At 39.4% G+C, this 21,986-nt stretch overlaps 1 protein-coding gene across 25 annotated transcripts in view; it reads right to left on the bottom strand.

Annotated features, from left to right (window-relative positions):
* Window positions 1–21,986, bottom strand: part of CELF2 (CUGBP Elav-like family member 2) — a 702,444-nt gene that overhangs the window by 456,480 nt on the left and 223,978 nt on the right. Inside the window, exon 1 of one of the 25 annotated variants that reach the window (XM_040343375.1) lies at window positions 8,764–8,787. The exons of the other annotated variants lie outside the window; for them this stretch is intronic. The gene's annotated coding sequence lies outside the window, so the exon portion shown is untranslated. Of the gene's footprint in view, window positions 1–8,763; window positions 8,788–21,986 lie in introns of those variants that run through there. 25 annotated transcript variants of the gene reach the window in all.

The raw sequence follows: 21,986 nt of genomic DNA, 5'->3' as shown, positions 1-21,986 counted from the left end.
CAATCGCTAAAAAAAGGCATAATGTGTGGAGCCACCAAGACATTGTCGAAAAAAAAAAAAAAAACACCCTGGGATTTAAGGGGATTTGGGGAGAAAATGGCCTGGAGATTCAAGTGGTTAATATAGGGACTAAAGCCTGACTGCAATATATAGATTAGCGGTAGAGATTGGTGAATATCTTAAAGTCCACTCATGATTCATGCTTCCCCTCTTATCTTCTTAAACATTTTCAGTAGATTAGAATTTTGCCCGTATGAGCTTTTGTGGGGTTTAAGCATTCCCCTTATGAAATAGGTGTCTAAATGAAAATATCTTACAGAAAATTTGTATTTTAAAAGAAATATTTATGATTAGTTAGGAGAATCAGCAGCACCATCACCAGTGTTATATCTATTGAAAAAATTAACAGTCCATCATTACTGGACTACCCTGTGGTGGATCATCTTTCCTACAACAGTCTATTTTGATTTCTATATTTTGAGTGGCATAGACACCATCATCACCAATTACCACCAACAGAAGGATGACATCACTTTTATTGATAGAGTCAACAAATACACTGATGTCACATTTCTGTCCTATCCTGCTGATTTCACAATAAAGTAACATCAGCACACTGCTAAGCTGGAAATAATTTCACCAAATATTAAAGTGCACAGATACATATTCCTTATTCTTACCCAACAGCATCATTATAAGTATAGTTATATGAAATAATTAATTTAATTGTTTTTACTTCAGATTAGTTCATTTCCAGTGGCTGATTTGCACTTGTGTAAGAATTTGGTGTATTTGTCAGCCAGAGAAGCAATCTTCATTGGACTTCTAATCAAAATAGCTCAGTTAACTGACCCATGTTGACACTGCTGGATTTGTTTGGGCATCTAAATATAATTGATCTCTGCTCACAAAAGGGTTGATAATGAAGCCAGTAGTGTAAGTTTATTATAGGTTGTGACTTTATTTTCTGTACTGTTGTACACTATTTTTGACAGGAATGAAGAATATCAAAAAAGGCGCATGTAAGGCGAAGGCGTCTAATGCCTTGTACACACGATCGTTTTTCCCATCCGGAAAACTGCCGTGTTTTCCTTTGGCCAGAAAAAACAGACGTGTATATGCTCCTTAGCAGTTTTCCTGACAGGAAAACTGTGGTTTAAAAAATGAGAACATGTTCTCTTTTTTCTCGCTGCGGATCGCAGTGTTTTTTTCCCCACAGTTTTCCTATGGGAAATACTGCGAGGGAGCATACACACGGCCGGTTTTCACTACCAAAGTTCTCTTGGCAGTTTTCCTGTTGGGAAAACTGTCCGTGTGGTCAGGGGAAAAGGGACCGAGCCGGTTTCCGGTTTTCCCCTCGGTTTTCCCAGCGGTCTTTTGACCGTCAGGAAAACCAATCGTGTGTACTAGGCATTAGTGAAGAATTTCAGCAGTTTATTATCCGACAAAGAAAGTAGGTGTTAAAAAGGCTCATCTGATTGTCATATTCCTGGTGGGGCTTCTGTCACTGTGGCTCCATTTCCCTCCACCGACCAGCAGCTAGGTGAGATAGACCAGTAAGGAAAGCCACCACTCTTCCAGGTCCTGGAGGAGCGGCAGTTTTGCTTACTGGTCGATCCCACCCTAGGTCCTGGTCGGCACAGGGAAATGGAGCCAAAGTGAGAGGCGCCCCACCAGGAATATGACAATCAGATGAGCCTTTTTAATGCCTAGGCTCTGTGTTCTCAAACTGTGTTGGATAATAAACTGCTGAATTTCTGCACTTAGAAGTACCTTCTTTGTTCTTCTTCTTTACTGTCAGAGTGGCTTCTACTATTGGAAGAGCTTCACTGGTGTTATTGCCTTGGCCTATTACCTATTCCATACAAGATAGACCCACCTGGCAGAAATGCCATATTTTCTATTTTTCTGGTTGTACATTATTTTTTGCCTGATGCCCTAATGCCAAAAACATGGCTTATAAAAAAATGTTGCCTCTTAACCTTGTTAGAACAATAAATTAAGTAGAACAAATATAATCTTATAAAGTCTCTGGCTACAGACACTTTACATTTATAATAAACCAGCAATGATCCTAATAAGAATGACCTTACTAAAATTAAATTTCTGTTTAACATTTTTTGTATTTCCTTGTGGGCTTCCCTGCATCCAGTTTGCATAGCAGGAGATTGTGAATGGCTCTCTATGAAGCTGGTTCACAAGTCTCCTCAGTGGCTCCGGTGCAAATTGCATAGGAGCATTGTCCATCTTTTGGTCCGTTTCAAGTTCGGATTCAGCCCACAATTTGTGCTGAAATCGGCCCTACAACGGTGAATGGAGACACAACAGACTACTGCTGTGAGGTGCTGCATTCTCTGTTGTGAACCCAGTCTAAATTAATGTAGATACATTTTTATTTAAAGTGAAAGTAAAAAATGTATTTACTGCAAATAATGCAACTTTCTTGGTCCCCGTAAGTACACATACTCTGGAAGCTTTTTCAAGACTGTATGCCTCTACTGAAGATTTGATCAAACAACAAACATAACACATATAGAAGTATGAATGATGAGTAAGGAAAAGTAAAGAAAAAAACAGTTATTGTTTTAATAAAACCTTTCTCTCAGACTGCCTTATGTAGTCTATTTACTTTGACAGTTATCTGTTTACAGATGTCTTCTACCCCAACTCCTGCTGGGAAAGAAAGACATTTGAGTGCATTGATTGCAAGTTAAAATTCCACGACATGCTTTGCTACTAAATGAATGTTCTAAATACCGCTCGTATAGCATTTACTCATGGCCAGGACAAAATGAATCTTGCAGACATTCCTTCTCTTGAAAAATCTTCATAAGAAATATGCCCCAGCTGTTCCCCAGCGCACAGTAAATGGCTTGCTGAAACAAGCCGAATGTGAGTCTGAATGAAAGCTGATGCTGGAAATGGCATTGTGTTAAGACGGGTATTGATTGACACATTTTATAGATCAGTGACTCTGGCTGTGAATACCAGCTTGTAAGAAAAGAAATGTCTGAGATAATGGTATAAGGTCTGCGCATCCAGCAGTTGTCATATCTTGGTCCAAGTAGCAAAGATGATCTTTGATCGATGCACTGTGACCTTTGACATAATAGCATTTTCTAGGTCAATGTATAGGAGCAACTCATGAATAACAAGCCTGTGCATTGTGTTAATATGCATTGTTTTCCGCTGTTCACAGTTTTGCTCGCAAGATCACACCAAAACTACTCTCACACTGACTACATCCTGTTATAAATTGGGCATGTTCACCAGGGAAGCAATTCTTCCAATCCCTGCTAAACATAATCAGATTGTCAAAAGGTTAACAGGCCAACACCAGAAAGTATGGGCTCAAAGACAGTTCTTGCATTAGTCAAAGAATGTTAAGCATACTTTAGATCAGCCTTTTCCCTTTTTACCCTGAAGGAGCCATTGAATAAAAGATTAGGATCTGATACCAATCTGCCTGGGGGTAAGCAGCAATACAGGCAAGCAGGGCAATGAAGCCACTGTTGAGCGGATATAAATCTGCTGCAACAGTGGATTAAATTGGAACCTATGGGAACTTTTCATGGAATCCTAGGGTTCCACGGAACTCTGGTTGAGACTCTGCTTTAGATGTATCCTTTATTTATCCTTAAAAAACTTAATTCTTCCGCTATGAGTCACAGAAAAAGCTGCCACAAATTTGAATAGACCAAGGAAAGTATGCATAGATTGACTAGCTATCACTTCAATGCACGGCTATTGGTATGAGCAGTGAGGGGCAGTGCAACAGACTTGTCTGTCTAAAGCTGTTGATCATCAGACTTGTGAACACAATGGGAATATCTCACAGGTTCCTCATTGCAAGTTTTACACCTATACATAAATGTTCAGGTCATAAACGTGTTCATATTCTGACAACAGATGATCAAGGAGTAAATGTGGCTTCCATGCTGGCATGCTGGTTTGCCTCGGTGGACAGTGGTGATGGGATAAGATTTCAAAATCTTTCCAATCACTGTGCCATTCTAAAAGGCTAAGGGTGGACTAGCCAAGATGGCCACATAAACCACATCTAAAAAGGCTATGGGCGCCTTTATGGTCTACATATACTTATAAAAGGGTTAAAGCGTATGCAACTGAAAACAATACACTTCTCTTATTGAGTCCCTCTTACTCTGTTAATTATACAGTTGAAACTTTTTTGCTATATCTGTTTTAACAAGTGCAAAACATGCATGTTGTAGAGTGGTAGGTGCTCTGTAGTCCTGTCCTAGAGTAAAACCCCACTCCATAATACAGTGTGAGTAAGCACTGTTACTTAAGGACAGGAAGTATGTTATTAGGAGAATCATTCATTAAAAAAAGGAAGTAAATGCACCCACCATATCTAAGGACCAGGTAAGCCATAATATATTAAATGTGTGTTCCTGGGTTTAAATACTGTATACTTTAAAGTCCTAGAATTGAACCTGTTGCCAGTATGTAGGCAGTTTGTATATACAGTATGTTGGTTTTAGTGAGTTAATGACTGGCCCAGGCTGGTGGAAGGGGTTAGGTCTGTGAAGTTCAGTTCCCGGCTTTTTGGTCCCAGGCAGCACATCTGTGCTATAAAAAGGAGGAAGGCTAAGATCCAAGCAACATTGCTCCTTGGTTGGTTACATTCCCGCTCTCGGCTTGTGGTACTGAGACTGCTGCTCTTTGTAGTCTGCTGAAAGCATCAGGGTTTTAAGAGGACATCGAAGATATAGAGTGTAGTACCTGGTAAAGGTAAGTGGTTGTCTGGTAGTGAGGCTGTTACAGTTTTGCTCCCTCCCTAGTAGGTCAGTATCAAATAGCAATTTGATCTGAACTCACGTTACAGGGATCTATGGCCTAGTCATGAGGTACTGGAAGAAAGGACTTAATGAGAACACCCATGAGATCCGCTCTATGTGCACAGAGGAACCCCATTCTGTTACTGGGAATGAGGTAACAGAGGTATGCTAGATTGGTGGAGTGGGTACGGGCTCAGCATATCCCCCCTAATGCAATATCTACCAAGTTACAGCGTGTAATGAGATGGAACAGCACTGTTTAGAAGAACTTTACTTTTTTTACTTTTACTGCACACAGAGTGATGCTCATCTCCAAGTCCTAGAACTGCCTTAAAAGGGTTGTAAATGTTCGTTTTTTTATTTTCTAAATAGGTTCCTTTAAGCTAGTGCATTGTTGGTTCTCTTACCTTTTCCTTAGATTTCTTTGTCTGAATTTCTCAATTTCTGTTAATCCTCAGAAAGCTTGCCCCCATCATCCGAGCTGTTCTGGCTGGGGGTTAGTCAGCGTGCTCGCACCCTCCCTTGGGACTACATTTCTGCGGGAAGACGCTGTGAACACAACATCTCCCCACAGCAATGTAGTCCCAAGGGAGGGGGGCGAGCACACTGACTAAGCCCCAGCCAGAACAGTTTGGATGATGGGGGCAAGCTTACTGAGGATGAACAGAAAGTGAGAAATTCAGACATAGAAAAAAAACATTTAGAAGGGAAATCGAAGGAAAAGGTAAGTGAACCAACAATGCACTAGCTTAAAGGAACCTATTTAGAAAATAAAAAACAAACCTTTTCAACCCCTTTAATGTTAGATTATTCACATGACAGCAGTCTCCACCTGGTTCATAAACGTGCTCCACATGTAAGGTACCCCCGCATGTAGGGTGAAGAAGTGCGTCTGTGAAAAACATTGCCTTATGCTTAGGTGCAATCAGAAAAAAACACAATATGATGCAACCAGTCTGATAGAAATTCTCCTCACATTGTCTTTTTAAATTATAGTAGAATAGAACAGGAGAGCCAAACATGTAAATACAACACTGACTATGTACAAGCCAAACCGTTGAAAAGGGTATTGCTGCTTAGTGGTTTCGTCTTGGCAATATATTGTCTGTCTTTTGTCAGATGGCTATTTTCATTTTAAGTACAGTTATCTTTTATTAAAAATAACCGTTCTCTGAACTTTTTATTCTGGAAATCTGCAGGACAGTTTTTGTCTACCTCTAGTTAGAACATGTGTTAAACTTTAGAAACGTTTATACTGAGAATGTGACATTGGTTTAGTAACTGCATAATAACATTATTATGATGTCATAATATCATTCTATCATAAAAAAATCCAGTGCCACAAGTTAAATGGATAAGAAAAGGTTGCCACGTTTTTCACAAATAATTTGACTGTTTACAGCAATGGATACCTTTATTGAAGCAACAGTAATGTAAAACATAGATGTTGCAGCACTTGAGCTCTCAAGGCCAAACAACCAATAAACTAGTAGAGAACCCTTGATTACAATCAATACCAGCTCGTTTTGTGTTTTGATTCTGGAGTGAATGTATTTCTTAATGCAATTATTCGGCCAGCACACATTCAAGGTTATGATCTTTTTTTAGCAATTTTAAATGAATCACTATTTTGTGCCCCATAATTTTGTTGTACTATAAAAATTACATTTTATGCATAGACAAATTTACTTCATGCAGAGTGTGCAATAGATAACAATAGTTATATTAGCCTTCCTGCTTCTGTAATCAAAAATAATAGAGATTATTTGTTTTATTCTGCCTCTGCAGGTCTTCCGAGGTGAGGTTTATCTGGATCTAATATTACTTCCCTCCTTAAAAAAAAAAATTACATTAGGAATCATTGACAATACCGTAGTTATTTAAGGGCTTCATTATTTAAACTCCCTTTTTTATGTACTTTTATTAGAATATCACTAGAGTGAACTGCCTGGTAAATGTAGCCATTGGTAACCATTGTGAACCATTGTGAAAACAATGCATGCATGTCTGGGTGCATGGTATGTAGCTGTTAACCGAGATCCCAAATCTCATGACAGCGCATTTCTTGCACTGTTCGAAAACTGTTCTTGCATGGCAGACACAGCACAGGTTAACAGCTTGTGGACTCTCTCTAGACATAAAATTGAAACATGACATATCCTGTGAATGGAATTAATTTATTCAAAGAGATATTTTGGGCCAGATTCAGGTAGAATCGCGGCGGCGTAACGTATCGTAGATACGTTACACCGCCGCAATTTTTCATCGCAATTGCCTGATTCACCAAGCACTTGTGTGAAAAATTACGCCGGCGGCCTCCGGCGTAAGCCCGCGTAATTTAAATGGGCGTGTTCCCCCAGCGGCGGCCGCAGTACTGCATCCTAAGATCCGACAGTGTAAAACAATTACACCTGTCGGATCTTAGGGATATCTATGCGTAACTGATTCTATGAATCAGTCGCATAGATACTCTGAGAGATACGATGGAGTATCTGAGTTACTCTGTCGTATCTCCTTTGTGAATCTGGCCCTTTATTCTTACGTGTATACACTTTGGATGCTGAACAAAGTTCATGGGAATTAAAAAAAAAATCTATTTTCTTTAAAGCTATTTAAGGGGGAAGAAAGTCTAGGTTTAAAATTTAAGGAATCGGTCCATATGGGACATATTATTAAGCTGGAAAGACTAAGTTCACCAATCATCAGTCATTAGATCTTTTGCTGGTAGAAAAGTAATGCTAAGCAATGATGTCACTATCAGATCAGATCTTTGTATTATGACAACAGAAGTGCTTTATATCTATGTTCCAATCCAACACTGTGCCAGTGGTCAGGGTTATGTTGTTTTTTAGTACTCTGTTTTCTCAGGACACATTCCATTAGTGTTTGTAAAGGTCATTTTTTTTTATATAAAAAAACATGTTATACTCATCTGCTCTGTGCAATGGTATTACAAAAAAAGCAGCTCCAAACCTCCTCTTTTGGGGATCCCCACCAGAGATCTTGGTTCTCCCTCTTTTGTGTCTGCCCCTAAAACAAGCACTTGCTATGGGGGCAGACGTGCATGCTCGATCCCAAGTGCGTCAATCGACTGTTCACAGACATGGCTCCTGCTGCTCTCAACCAAGCTTGTAAGAGTGGGGAGAGAAAATCTGCAGATGAACACAGCACTGGATCGATACCCACAGCAAGGGAGGGCACACCAAATTTCAGAGGCTGATCTAACATGTAATAGGCTTGTGTTATACATAAATATAGGCTGTTGCAAGGAATTTTTTACTTTGCAAGAGCTATTTCCTGTAGCTTTAATGAGGTGAAGCTCTGCTGACTTCCATAATCCAATCACGTGCAAGCAAAAGTACAGTTTTTTTTCCTTGCACTTGATTGGGTATTCTATTGCGATTGAATTGTTTCCATATTGATTAGGCTAAGCTATGCAAAGGGAACAGTCTATGTGCTTTTAGTAAATCAACCCCATTGTGTTAGTGTCTAGTGTTGCAATCCAAGTTTTGCGTATTCATTAAAAAAAAATATATATATATATCCCTTGCTATTTGAATGTTCTTCCGGTGTATGGGTATTTATACTCTATAAACAAATTTGACTTAACAGACTTAAGCCTGGTACACACATGTTGAATTTTGGGTGAAATCTGTTGGTTCAATAAAAAACATTTGGCCCGTGTGTATGGCAGCTGGCCTGAAAGAAGCTGGCCATTTGGTGGGCTTCTGTCCGACAAGCATGTTGGAAAACCAGCAGCCAACCGGCCCTCAATCAGGACACAGCAAATGGTGGCTGTTCTCCTGTCAGAACACATTCGCTTAGCGGGAAAATCGCTGTACCAACGTTGGATCGTTAGTACAGCAGCTTCGACCGGAGCTGACCGTTTTTATTTCCGTTCAACCCTAGTAATGTGTACTAAGCTTAAAGGTCTGTGCCAACTTCCTTTTATTCACTTTACCAGTTTATCGGAATGCAAAAACAGCTTGAAGTAGGTCAAATGCAGTTCAGGTGTAATTCATCTGTGGTCATATGCATCTGTCAATGAATATTGAATGATGTCAGAAACATCTCAAGTGGATGCCAAGGCAAAGCACACAGGCTCTTAAAAAAGCAGCTCTCATTTTTTTTGTCTAACATTTTGACCGATGGTACTCATTTGACTTAATTTCTGATAGCAAAGTGCAGAATTATTAGATTTCTTAGAGAGATAAAAGTTTTCACAGAGTTGCTACTTTGTAATTACATTACATATAATGGTGAGTGAATGTCAACGCTTTGTATTTCTAAAAATACAATCTTTACATCTATAAAACCATTAAAACAGTTAAATTGCTGTTTGGGGACAGCTGTTCTATACAGTTCTTTGCCAGAGGGAGAATGATGAAGAATATGATGGATTAGTTTGTGATTGACAGTACAGGATTATAATGGATTTCAGCAATGCAGCAAATGCAATAATGCAAATGTGGAAGATGGCAGTTTAACGCTTTACATTTTGGTGAATGTTTCTTTACTGCTGGCCTATCAAGTATGAAGCCAGCTGAACACAGATGTAGCTTCAAAATACTTTGTTGGCAGTGATAGTTAAGATTAATATCGGAGACCAAATGCCAGCTGTAAAAGGGCGATGTCCGTCACTATTCCTCAGACTAACTGCGCTTATCACAGGTTCTCATGCTTCACTGAGTGAAAATACTGCCATTGATCTTACTGTCACCACTCACATTCCTTTTACATCAAACAAAAATTTTTCACCATCCAGTTTCAAAGCATCCAATTTTTTCCCCCCCTTTTCAAATAATTACCATTCTGTAACTCTCACATGAATGGATTTACAAAAGTGCTGTTTTACTGCATCTGTGTTAAAAAGGGTTTGTAACTGTAGACTTTTGCAGCGGGCAGCCTTTGGCTGAAGCATATGTAAAACGATATCAAAGCATTGTTGTACATTTCAGTTGGTGCAATCAATGGAAATCATGTTTTTTTAAACTCTTTGTAGTTGGTTCTGAACATGACCTGGTTGGAATGGCAACACAATTCACCAAAGAAAGTCTAATATTTGAAATTTAATAGGAATTTACTGTTTAGTGATATTTATACTAGCTTCAGCCTTTGAAAATACCAGCAGATCAATCACCTACAGATACCTTCCTTCAGAATTTCAAGTTTTTACATTTATTCATTTTGAGATTTTGTGATGCCCTTAAAGTGGTTGTATGCCCAAAAAAAAAACAAAAAAAAACCTTTAAGGCAAAGGCATAATGAGATAGTATGCACCGCATACTAGCTCATTATGAAACACATTATAACGAAGCTCCCACGGGGCTGCCCGGTCACCGCTGAGGGAGCTGACATGTTCCCTCTGTGTTTTTTCCAAGTTCGTGGCTCCTGCGCTGTGGCCAGAGCTGCAATGACGTCACTCTCACGCGGTCAAGTTCCGGCACAATACGCCGGACCTTAACTGCTCATGCACCGCTGACATCAGCGGCTGCATGCAAAGTAAATATCTCCTAAACCGTACAGGTAAACCTTATTATAGGCTTACCTGTAGGTAAAAATGACCAAGCAGAGAATACAACCGTTTTAGTTTGTTCAAAACACAACATATCGCACAATGAAAAATCTGCATTAAGAAGCTTGTATCCATAAAAATGTGTGGCCTTGTTCAATAAATAACAATTTTTTCAGTGCAATAGCCCGTAACAACCAGATTCTATCAGGATTCATTTTATTTCAGAAGAGTGGATGTTGGCTGGTTGCTATGGGTTTGTACACTTATAAATGGAGCTCTTAAAAAATATCTCTTTATTTATTAAGGCTGTAGATGTCTCCTATTCATTTATTTTCAATTTATCAGAAATTATTTATTAAGAAAAAAGAACAACTGGCTTACCTTGTCAGCAGATATTTTTTTAATACTAGTGTCTTAAGGTTACCTATTGTTTGTTGTCCAGTACACTGCATTGTTGTCATTTAAAATTACTGAAATATCAGGGATCAGGCACACGGGCATAAATGGCCTGACATAGGGGGTCTTTAGATACTTTTAGGCTTCTGCATGCATTACTGCCAATGAAGTTCAGATGACTAAACATAAGCAACCTTAAAGCGTTTGTTACCCCAACACTTCATATTCCTGATATGTGCCTGGTGTGCCGTGTACTTGTATAAAAAAGTATCCTGTTCTCTTTGTATTGCTTTCTTTATGTGGAATCCCTGATGTTCCTTCCCGATAGTCCCCCTGCTTTCCAATAAAAACTGAACACAATAAGCAGGAGAGCACAGCGTGGTCAGTTCTCTAGCTATGCTGGGAACTCAGTGTACTCTCCTCCAATGATCAGACTTGTCCTGACACCTCCCTGCTGCACAGCCATTCACTAAGAAGCTCAGTGTATTGCTGCTTCTCCTCCCCCAGCTCTTATGCAGCTGAGAACAGAGGGGATGTGATCACTTATAAAAAAAAAGGGGAAAAGGGTGTTTATAATGTGTTGAAAAATGTGTTGCCTTTCATTTCTATTTTAAACTAAATAGGTTGTTTTATAAGGTGATCATTTACAATCACTTTAATGCTTATAAACCAAATAAACAAGCGTTGCAAGGTAGAAAAGATGCACTTAGTGAGAACAAGCCATCAAACACCACCAATGGCTTGGTTCTCTCAGCTCCCTTAGAGGAGAGCTGCTGACTGTCACTCAGCAGCTTTCCTGCTCTGTTCCTCCACGATCACTTGAGCTCTGAGCAGCAGAGGGGTGGGCAGCGGCTGTCTTAGTGGCTCGCTGAGAGGCTGAGACTGCCATTATTCCAGGCACCTGGTGGATCCAGACTTTTGAAGTTAGGATGATGCTGTGCCTGGATTATTATGGATGGTGACGTCAGCAGAGAGCGGACTTTAGACCGCTCTCTGATGAAAATGAGTCACAGGAGTGCAAAACTAATTGCACTCCTGTGACCCTTAGGAGAAGCCCAGCCAAGCGAGCCCGGGCTGAACTTCTCCTTTAAGTTTGATAGGTTTATCATTCTCATACAAATGGAAATACAAATGCAGCTTATAACAGATAAAATACAGGTCAGAAAGAGGTCAAATGCACCCTTCAATGAATTTCTAATGACCTCAGAAGCATCCCAAACCGATGTTAAACTTTTGCCATGGACACAAGGCTAAAGCCCATTGATACAGGCCCTTAATGTTTCAGTAACATAACAAAACAGATAAAAGTAATGGACGTACTGATTTTTTCTCTTAGTTTGGACTCCTCTCAGTTTAAGATGGAGATCATCAATGGCCCTTGCTGTATGTCTCTTGGTATGACTTTCATTTAACATAGATAAATGATTCTACCAAAATTGTAGCCATATGTTTAGCTAATGTCTACGGGCAATGTTTGTCTATCTGTAAAAGATCATCTTGTAATCAGTGTCATGGTAAACCCAAATTTGTCAGACTGTCTCTCTTTGGACAAGAGTCTATGCTTGGTTAACCAGTAAACCTTCATGACATACAGATGGAATAAGAGAGAGGGTGAATTTAGCAGTACCACTGAGGAATGTGCATCAGTAAAATGTTAAATGTTTTCCTGTCTCTTAGCAACCGATAGATGAAGGTTTACATTTAACAAAGCAAGCAATTTTATTTATCTCCATTCTCCAGCAATATAAAATGGCTTTATAATGGGCACATTGTTGACCTATAGATACTTTGTAGGTGTGTTAACGGAACAGACTGTTTTTAGTGGTATCGGTCTAGCTTATGATTCTAAAATCTTGACACATTTCTATGCATGTTGCCCCCATTACAAGTACTACATTAAAACACTGTAACATTTATTAGACATCTTTTCTTGCAAAGTTCATCAGCCAAACAAAAGATCCTTTTATTATCATTAATTCTTTTTATGGAAGATTTTAACAACGGATAGTTCCCTTTGTTTATCAAACACTCTAAATTGCATAGAGAGGAGCCAGATATCTCCCCCAGGAAACAATTCCTTTATAAGAGGATGAAGCAATGATGAGATTTTTTTTCTCTCTTTTTTTTTTTCCTTAACAATTATCCAAATTGTTGAGGATAGTGAGCATCATTATATCTGTATGGGAAGTAGTAAAAGTGTAATAGTAAACTAGATTAGATCCCTGAAGGATTGTACTCAGCAAAATTATTCTAGGCAAGGGAAAACTTAGACTGCATGGGTATATAAAGTAGAATAGACTCGATTTCCTCTCTGCGACTCTGAAAAGAAAGTGGAAGACGAACATTAGCTAATGCAGCTCTGTACACATTGCTCCCTTGGTAGCAAGTTGATTTGTTATTGCCCGGATAGATTTTCCCTGGTTAGTTAAAGGTCCGTTCATTTCCAGTGCTGGAAAAGCATGAGATCTCAGATGATTTGCATAAAGCAGTTGTGCTCATGTGCAATATTTGATGGCTGCCAACAGATCTGTTAAAGAGGACATTTTGTGTGAAAAGGCTATTTAGCCAAAAGTACATCCAACCAAAATGTAATTATTATTATATGCATCTGTTTTCAAAATGACGATGTAAAACTGCAATAATTGCAGAAATAATACAACATGCAATACAACTATCATCATACAAATATTGTGGATATGAACTGCCATCAATAAACTAGCTAAGGCTGATACTTTGTCATTAGTAACACTGCATCCATTCATTAAAAGCTTCTGAAACTTGTTTGTACTGCCCACAGCAAACACATTCTTCCTTTCACTTTTAACTTGTATTTAGAAAAAAAATATATTAAGGACTGGATCATCTTTGAAGCCCCATACACACTATCAGTTTTCCTGATGGTTTTCTCTTCAGGTTTACCAAAACCATCTAATATGAGGTCAAACCTTAAGCGTTTCAATTTGAATGCAATCAGGCAGGTCCCTGTACTACATGGTTTTGGTAAACCTGAAGAGAAAACCATCAGGAAAACTGATAGTGTGTATGGGGCTTCACTTTGCAGCATGATATAACCTAGGCCTCGTCCACACGACCGAGAATCTCGTCGTAAAAGAAACATTGTTTTTTTTCGGCGAGTTCCTTGTCAGGCTTGTCGAGAATCTTGTCAAGCTTTCTTTGCATACAAACTGTCAAGTCAAAATATCTTTGATCTCAAACGCGGTGACGTACAACACGTACGACAGCACTATAAAGCGGAAGTTCAATTCCACCGGCGCCACCCTTGGGGCTGCTTTTGCTAATCTCATGTTTCTGCGTGTTAAGTAAAAGTTTGGTGAGAGACGATTCACGCTTTTCAGTTACAGCGTGCCGAATGTGCTATCTCCATTACGAATGCTACTTTTACCGAAGGTGCACTCCCATCTCATACTTTATTCTGAGCATGTGCGGGTTTCTAAGCATACACACAAACTCGTCGTAAACCAGCCCGACGAGAAACACAATGAGGAAATTGAGACTCCCGATGAGAAAAAAGAGAACATGTTCTCTTTTTTCTCGTCGAGATGCACGACAGTTTTCTCGACGAAAAACATACACACAAACGCTTTCCTCGGGAAAAAAGCTCTGCCAGCATTTTTATTGATGGATTTGTCGAGGAAAATGGTTGTGTGTATGAGGCCTTACTGGAAAGAATACTCTTCAACTGACCTAAGAATGACAGCAACGTTTAGAAATTCAAGGCCAGTAATAAAAAAATGGTTGTCCTTCATAGTCCTGCTTACTTTATCTGCCCTAGGTAGCTGAGCTGCTTTTCACATCTTTGCATGCATCAATAAAATGCAAAGCACAAACTTCAAAATTCATTGACCCTCAAGTTGCTATATTTTTTCTAAGGGCCAATTCACACCATGAATCACATATGAATGCCCCCCACGCTTTGCATGCAATGCGTGTGCAGTAAAATTCAGCCCATTCTCTTGAGTTGGCTGAAATTTCACTGGACCTCACCAGTAGTGCATGCACTAATTTTAATAAAAGCACAGCAACTGCACCATGTCATCTAGTGCAAGCAAACAGACTGCATTTGTGACCTGAATTTGGGGTGTCATTAACACTGTCACCTGTCTCACTATATATATATGTATATATAGATAGATAGATAGATAGATAGATAGATAGATAGATAGATAGATAGATAGATAGATAGATAGATAGATATTGTATATGTGTAATATATACAAATATATAATATATGTATATCTATCTATCTATCTATCTATCTATCTATCTATACTGATACATATTTGTATATTTATAATGTTATGTCTACACTTTACTGGTATGCCAAGTGGTAAGGCCGAGATATTTGCTTTATTGTTCCACTTACTGTAGCTAAGCAAAGTTCAGTCATTATTTGCTGGATTGCTGTTTTTGTCCAGGCTGTGACTCATGGATAATATCTCACGCAAAAGAAAAAGGGATAATCATAGTAATATAATTTATAGTACTTAAAATCATTATGACATTTGGAATGTGTGCAATCAATAAAACAGTAGGATTTCTGTTTTGTATTTTGCAGTGGAAAGTTAGCCTAGCTGACAGTGTCCTGAAGTATTCCATCACCATAATTTTCTAAGACATATGGCAAGCATCTGAGTCACAATTTACAAGAAAGTCCCAAGTTTACGCTTTGCTAATTTTTTCATAAACAATGTAAAAAATATAAATAAAAATTAAATAATGATATTCAGCACAGTGATCTAACATCAGGCTTGGACTGTAACTAAAAAGAAGACTGAGCATATAAATCACACAACCTAAACTCTAACAGGCCCGGACTGCTGTCCAATCAGTGCCCATTTTAAGCCCAAGTTTATAATGTATTTAGGCTTCAATTATTGTGCTTATGCTTAAAATTGAATTGAAAAAGCATGAGCTGCCCTCCAAATTAAACCTGGCTAGCAAATACCTTCATAAAGGCCAGGCCTTCTGGAGAATGCTAGAATTCCTGAACTGGCAGTCAGGGCCACCTTTTCAGCTAGCATTACTTTTTTTATTTATAATCAGATATTGTACGAAACCCCAAGGTGACAACAATGTATAAGGATAAAATTCAACTATAGAAGCAAAAAAAAAAAATGATTGGCCAGTGAAAATAAGACTGTAAAGCAATCATTAGGAAACAGCAAATTAACATCAGCTAGGTCATTAGTATGTCATTCAGTGCACGTGATACAACAACATGAAATTTCTAGAAAAATAAAATGGGGTTGGGACTTTGTATGAGGCATGTGGTATGCACCACCACAGGCCTCCCCTGTAAGGGTGTAAAAAATGGAGGGTTGGGACTTTATATGAGATGCGATTATAGCAGTATGCGATTAAGTATATATATGGAAAATATAAAAATTGTTTCCATAATGACCAGGCTCAAAAATACCAGCCCAAGAAGCACTAAACCAAATGAATCTGTCTAACTGTATATAATTAAACAGAGGTTTAGTTTCAGTTATTTGCAAATACCTGGGAAGCTGCAGGCCAAGCGTCAAGGCACTCTGTGTAGCTGCAGTCCTAACTATGATTTTTAAAGCCTCCAAAAGAGGAGCACAGGTGTGCTAATAGACAGGAAGCAGATGGCAACCTAGACCTGCCCCTATCTATAGTTGGTCTGGCAAATGAGAGCACTGGAAAGACAAAAAACAGGGGTGAAACCAATACATGCCTACCAAACCAAAATACCACCAAACTAGGTGCGGACCACATCAAACTGGGTCAGCTAGTCAAAAAATGACAATGCATAAATTAACTGTTGGTGGTAGATCTGTGGAGGCACTTTGTTACACTCCTGAAAATCGCATCTCCATCCTTAGCTAATGTTAGAAAAATAAAATGAGGTTGGGACTTTGTATGAGGCATGTGGTATGCACCACCACAGGCCTCCATCCCTGTAAGGGTGTAAAAAATGGAGTGTTGGGACTTTATATGAGATGCGATTATAGCAGTATGCAATTAAGTATATATATGGAAAATATAAAAATTGTTTCCATAATGACCAGGCTCAAAAATAGCAACCCATGAAGCAAGTGCTTCTTGGGTTGGTATTTTTGAGCCTGGTCATTGAAAATAATTGAAAATCATATTGGTAAAGGTTCAGCCTTAATATATACTGTATTTTTTGTTGCTGTTGTCGGGACATTAGATTGTAAGCTCCAGTGAGCAGCAATGAGGTTGGCTAAGGCCTCGTACACACGACCGAGTTTCTCGGCAAAAAACAGCAAGAAACTTGCTGTTTTTTTTTTTTTGCCGAGGAAACCGGTCGTGTGTACATTTTTCGATGAGGAAACTGTCGAGGAACTCAACGAGCCAAAAAGAGAGCATGTTCTCTTTTTCCTCGACGGTAATGGAGAAAATTGGCACGTCGAGTTCCTCGACAGCCTAACAAGGAACCCGACGAGCAAAACGATGTGTTTCGTCGTGTGTACGAGGCCTGAAAGCCATCTGCACACTTTTGCCAAAAATGTTGTTTTAAGGTAGCACTCCAAGGCAATATAAGAACACCTGTTAGTCAAAGTATATACAAAATAATAAATACTGTAATGTAATTTAAAATACTGCTACTATAGCTGCCTGAAACATCCCTGTATATCATCCTGCCACAGGATAATATACAGGGATTCTGTATCTGGATTCTGCCAGATTCTGTCTTTTCCAGGCGGGGACGATTTTCCCTGGCCGCCTCCGCTGGAAGAAGACAGTGATTATCACTAGTGGATATAGCAGTCGCTAGTGATAACCGTAGGAGAATCCGTCAGGTTGCTTGTACCCAAGTTGATATATCAATCAACTTGGTACATTGAAGCCCTGTACACATGCTTGGTTTTCACTGCGGTAAAAAGTCTGCTGTGAAAACCGAGGGGAAAGCCGAGAACCCAGCAGGAAAACTGCCATGGAGCTTTGGCCGGAAATCCTGGCCGTGTGTATTCTCCATGGGCACTGCCTCGCAGTGTTTCCCATAGAGTATTAGTAAATCTGACGGCAGGTTCTCTATTTTCCCGTTGGGATTCCTGTCTGTTTTCCTGATGAGATAACTGCTAGGAAGCATACACATGTCTGGTTTTCCTGGCCAAAAGCTCTCTTGGCAGTTTTCCTGGCAGGACAACCGGTCGTGTGTATGGGGCTTCAGACTTGCCCGATAATGGTTCGACTCTCTGCTGAACTGGCCAAGATTCGAATCGTGTATGGCTGGCCTTATGCCCCGTACACACCATCGGAATTTCGACCGTGTGTATGCCCCATCGGATTATTTCCATCGGAAATTCAGAGGAATTCCTTTGGAGTTTAGATAGAGAACATTTTCTCTTTTTCTCCGATGGAATTCCGTCGGAATTCCGATGTGATTTTGGTCAGACAAAGGTCCGACCGTGTGTACGGGGCTTTGGTGGAAGGTTTTGACCTCTAACGACAATTCAAATAAGATCTTTAAAGCTTGAAAATTTGAAGTTTGTGAATATGCACATTTACTAAAGCTGTAGCATGTATTAACTTTATACAGTAGCATATTCCTGTTTACATACCTACATATCTTTGCCTCCTATAGACAATCAAACATAGATTTTAAAACTGGTTTATGGCCTAATTTTATATTTTGTTAACTGATCCCATATATATAGGACATATCTTGCATTCAGAGTAGCTCATTCACATGTATTTCATTCAATTGTTTAGGATTCTAATTTGGGGTTTCTGTTTGTGTTTGGAAAAGTCAAGTCAGTCAGCAACAAATACCAGTTATTGGGAATTCTCCTTCCAATAAACAGTCCCTAATGAAGAGTCTACCTGTGAGAAACTGGTGGGATGTACAGGTTGCTCTCATGAGCTGAGCAAATGATATGATTTAACTTCTCAACCATTGGCAGCCTAGAACCTTCATATCCTGGTATAATGATACCAAAAACTGGTATGTTCTATTGTCAGTCTATGAACTACTGCAACATTGCTGTTTGCTGATTAATGTTGGTCTGGGTCTGGGATATAAAAGCCCACATCCCTGCTACAACAATTCCTATTTATTTTAAATAATGAAAACACATAAATGCTATAATCCCACCAGTAAATTACAAATCTATCTATTAAATAAATCATTTTCTCTGACTTAACCTGGATATGCTTGTGTTTCTTTCCTAGTGACAGTGCCTGTCAAATTTTTTAGATTGAAGCTGGCATGCAGTGGGCTGAGATAAGCAGCAGCTCTAAACCCCTCCGGCAAGAAGGAGATGGGGAGACTTACAAGTGGTGCTGAGGAAAGGAGGAGTAATGTGAACTTCTCTTCTTCTTTTTTTTACCAGATCACCATCTTTTTAGCAATTTAACTGCACACAACTTCTATCTTTAGAAAGCCATAGGAATTATAGGGTGCTCAGATAAACTATACAAAAGATGTTCCACCAATTGTCACATGTATAGTACATACATGCTTGTAAATATATAGAATATTCATTAATGCAGCAAGAAAGCAGCAATAATGTGTGAATTGCAGCAACTCATAAGAACCAATTCGATTATAGTTTACTGAGGCTATACTGATGACATTTTTTTATTGGTTGCATATTTCTTTATATTGTATTGAATAGGCATGCATTGAGTTTGGATATGAAATGTTGCTCTTAAAGACATTTTTGTCATTTACTGAGTGACTGAGTTGCTGTGAACTCATAAAGACTACAGTAGTGGCAGAGTTTACCAGCAGCTGTTTAGCAACCAACAGCACAACTTTTGGCTGTATGGTGGTAGGTCGCTCCCTTCCGGAAGTATATATGCTCACATTGGGGGTTATTTACGAAAGGCAACTCCACTTTGCACTACAAGTGCAAACAACAAGTGCAAAGTGCACTTGAAATTGCACTGAAAGTGCACTTGGAAGTGCTGTCGCTGTAAATCTGAGGGGTAGATCTGAAATTAGGGGAAGCTCTGCTGATTTTATTATCCAATCATGTGTAAGCTAAAATGTTGTTTTTAATTCTCCTTGCATATCCCCCTCGGGTCTACAGCGACTGCACTTCCAAGTGCACTTTCAGTGCAATTTCAAGTGCACTTGTAGTTTGCACTTGTAGTACAGAGTGGATTTGCCTTTAGTAAATAACCCCCATTGTCAGGAAAAACCGAATGCACTTATACATTTTTTTTTTTTTAAGGGCAAATCATTTCAGCCCTATAACATGTTAGGCGGGGTCAATTTATGCCACTAGCATTTCAAATCATTTTTTTTTATATTGTTTTATATTTATTTAGATTTTTATATTGTCACTGACTTTTGAAACCCTTTTTTATTATTCTGAGACTCATAAACCACACTTCCTGTTGGCTTTACCATATTCAGTCAGCAGAGACATGAAAGAAAAACAAATTTCACTACACAGTAGAACGTTTCACAAAATTGAAAGTCAAAAGACTTCACGATAATGCTGTTATAAGACATGGCTTAAAAAATAAATATATATATCAAACTGGGTACTTCAGGTGCAAAAATGTGCATAAAAATGTGTGTACTGTGAATTTTCAGGCTCTTCCATTAAAGCCTATTGGGTAAAAAAAATGCCTAGATACATTAAAAAAGCTTGTGCACTTTTCAATTAAAAAGAATGAGATTCTGCTTGTTGGGAATAGTCAGGCAGAGGGAAATGAGCTGAAAAATGCTTGAACCGTACACTGTAGGAACACTTAAAGAGCATTAACATACAATGCACCACCCTGGTCCTGATATCATTAAAGTCTAGCACACATTGCAAGCTATTTTTTTGTTCAACCCAGTGGGCTGAAGGAAAGAAAGCTGACAGTTTAGGTCAGAGCCACTGTACTAACAATCAGATGTTAGTACAACGATCTCCCCTGCTGTTCTTCACACCAGTCAGCACTCTCAGCCATTGGCAGGCCTTTTCTGCCATGCCCCTTTTTACTGTTGGACCAGCTGCAGTACACAGTACACTTCATTTGAATATCTCCTACCCTGATCCTGGCCTGTATCTGGACTCTGCCTCTGCCTTCTGCTAATTTTCCCGAACTCGTGTTGGCGATCTCTGCCTGTACCCTGAATATTCCTTGTCTGCTGTCTATGCCTGCATCTGACTGTCTGTTACCAAATACCAACCCTGCTTGTCTGACCACGCATCCTGTGTCTTATTTGCCCTGCATGCACCTGCCTAGCTGCTGCTTGAGCATCCTCTATTGTGGGCCATCAGTATTCCTGCATCAGCTATTGCCACTGCCTATTGCTGCCTGCTTCCACCAGCCCAGGGTCTGCTGTTCCTGCCACACCTGCTGTCCAGCTATCCACTGCATCCTGTTGATCCACCCACTACACGGGCACTAAGACATCACCACACTCTCATGGCCACTGTTACAACATTGGTGGTTTCTGAGCCAGGCTGTATGAGAGGCCTTCCCTCTGCATGTCAGGCTCAGCCTTCAGGTACGTGACACCCATACTTCTCTTTTAACTCTCCAGCCCCTTCCTTGTCATTACATAATGAGGGAATGAGGGACATTACTGTACATGCATTGATGTGCTGCAGGACTATTTATTTAGAATTGCACCAAAACACACCTCCAAATGCATGTGTACTTCAACGTAATGTAGCACAGCACAGAGCATGGTGTCCTATGCATTGTGCTGCAATAGAATGCAGCCTGCTCCATTTTCACATGTGCTACTGCCTTTTTAATGTGCTGTTTAGGGCATCATAATGACAATACACAATGGGGGTTATTTACTAAAGGCAAATCCACTTTGCACGACAAGTGCACACTACAAGTGCAAAGTGCACTTGAAATTCCACTGAAAGTCGCTGTAGATCCGAGGGGGACACGCAAGGAAAAAAAAAACTGCATTTTAGCTTGCACATGATTGGATGATAAAATCAGCAGAGCTTCGCCTCATTTCAGATCTACCCCTCAGATTTACAGCGACTGGACTTCCAAGTGCACTTTCAGTGCAATTTCAAGTGCACTTTGCACTTGTAGTTTGCACTTGTAGTGCAAAGTGGATTTTCCTTTAGTAAATAACCCCCAATGTGTGTGTTGCAGCACACAGGGTTAGGGGTGAATGGGTCCTTACACAATAATATTATGGACACGACACTAGATTATACATTTACCTACTTAAACTATACTTTGAAGTTATTCCTAGTTTAGCAATCTTTTCTAGTAAACTTTGCTGCATTTGCACTTTTTAGAATGGCCACACACTAACCTTTTAACTACATTCTCTTTTGGGAGCCGGA

This window comes from Rana temporaria, chromosome 3 (assembly GCF_905171775.1).
Source record: "Rana temporaria chromosome 3, aRanTem1.1, whole genome shotgun sequence".
NCBI classification, from domain to species: domain Eukaryota; kingdom Metazoa; phylum Chordata; class Amphibia; order Anura; family Ranidae; genus Rana; species Rana temporaria.
This window is presented reverse-complemented; position numbering and strand designations above follow the sequence as displayed.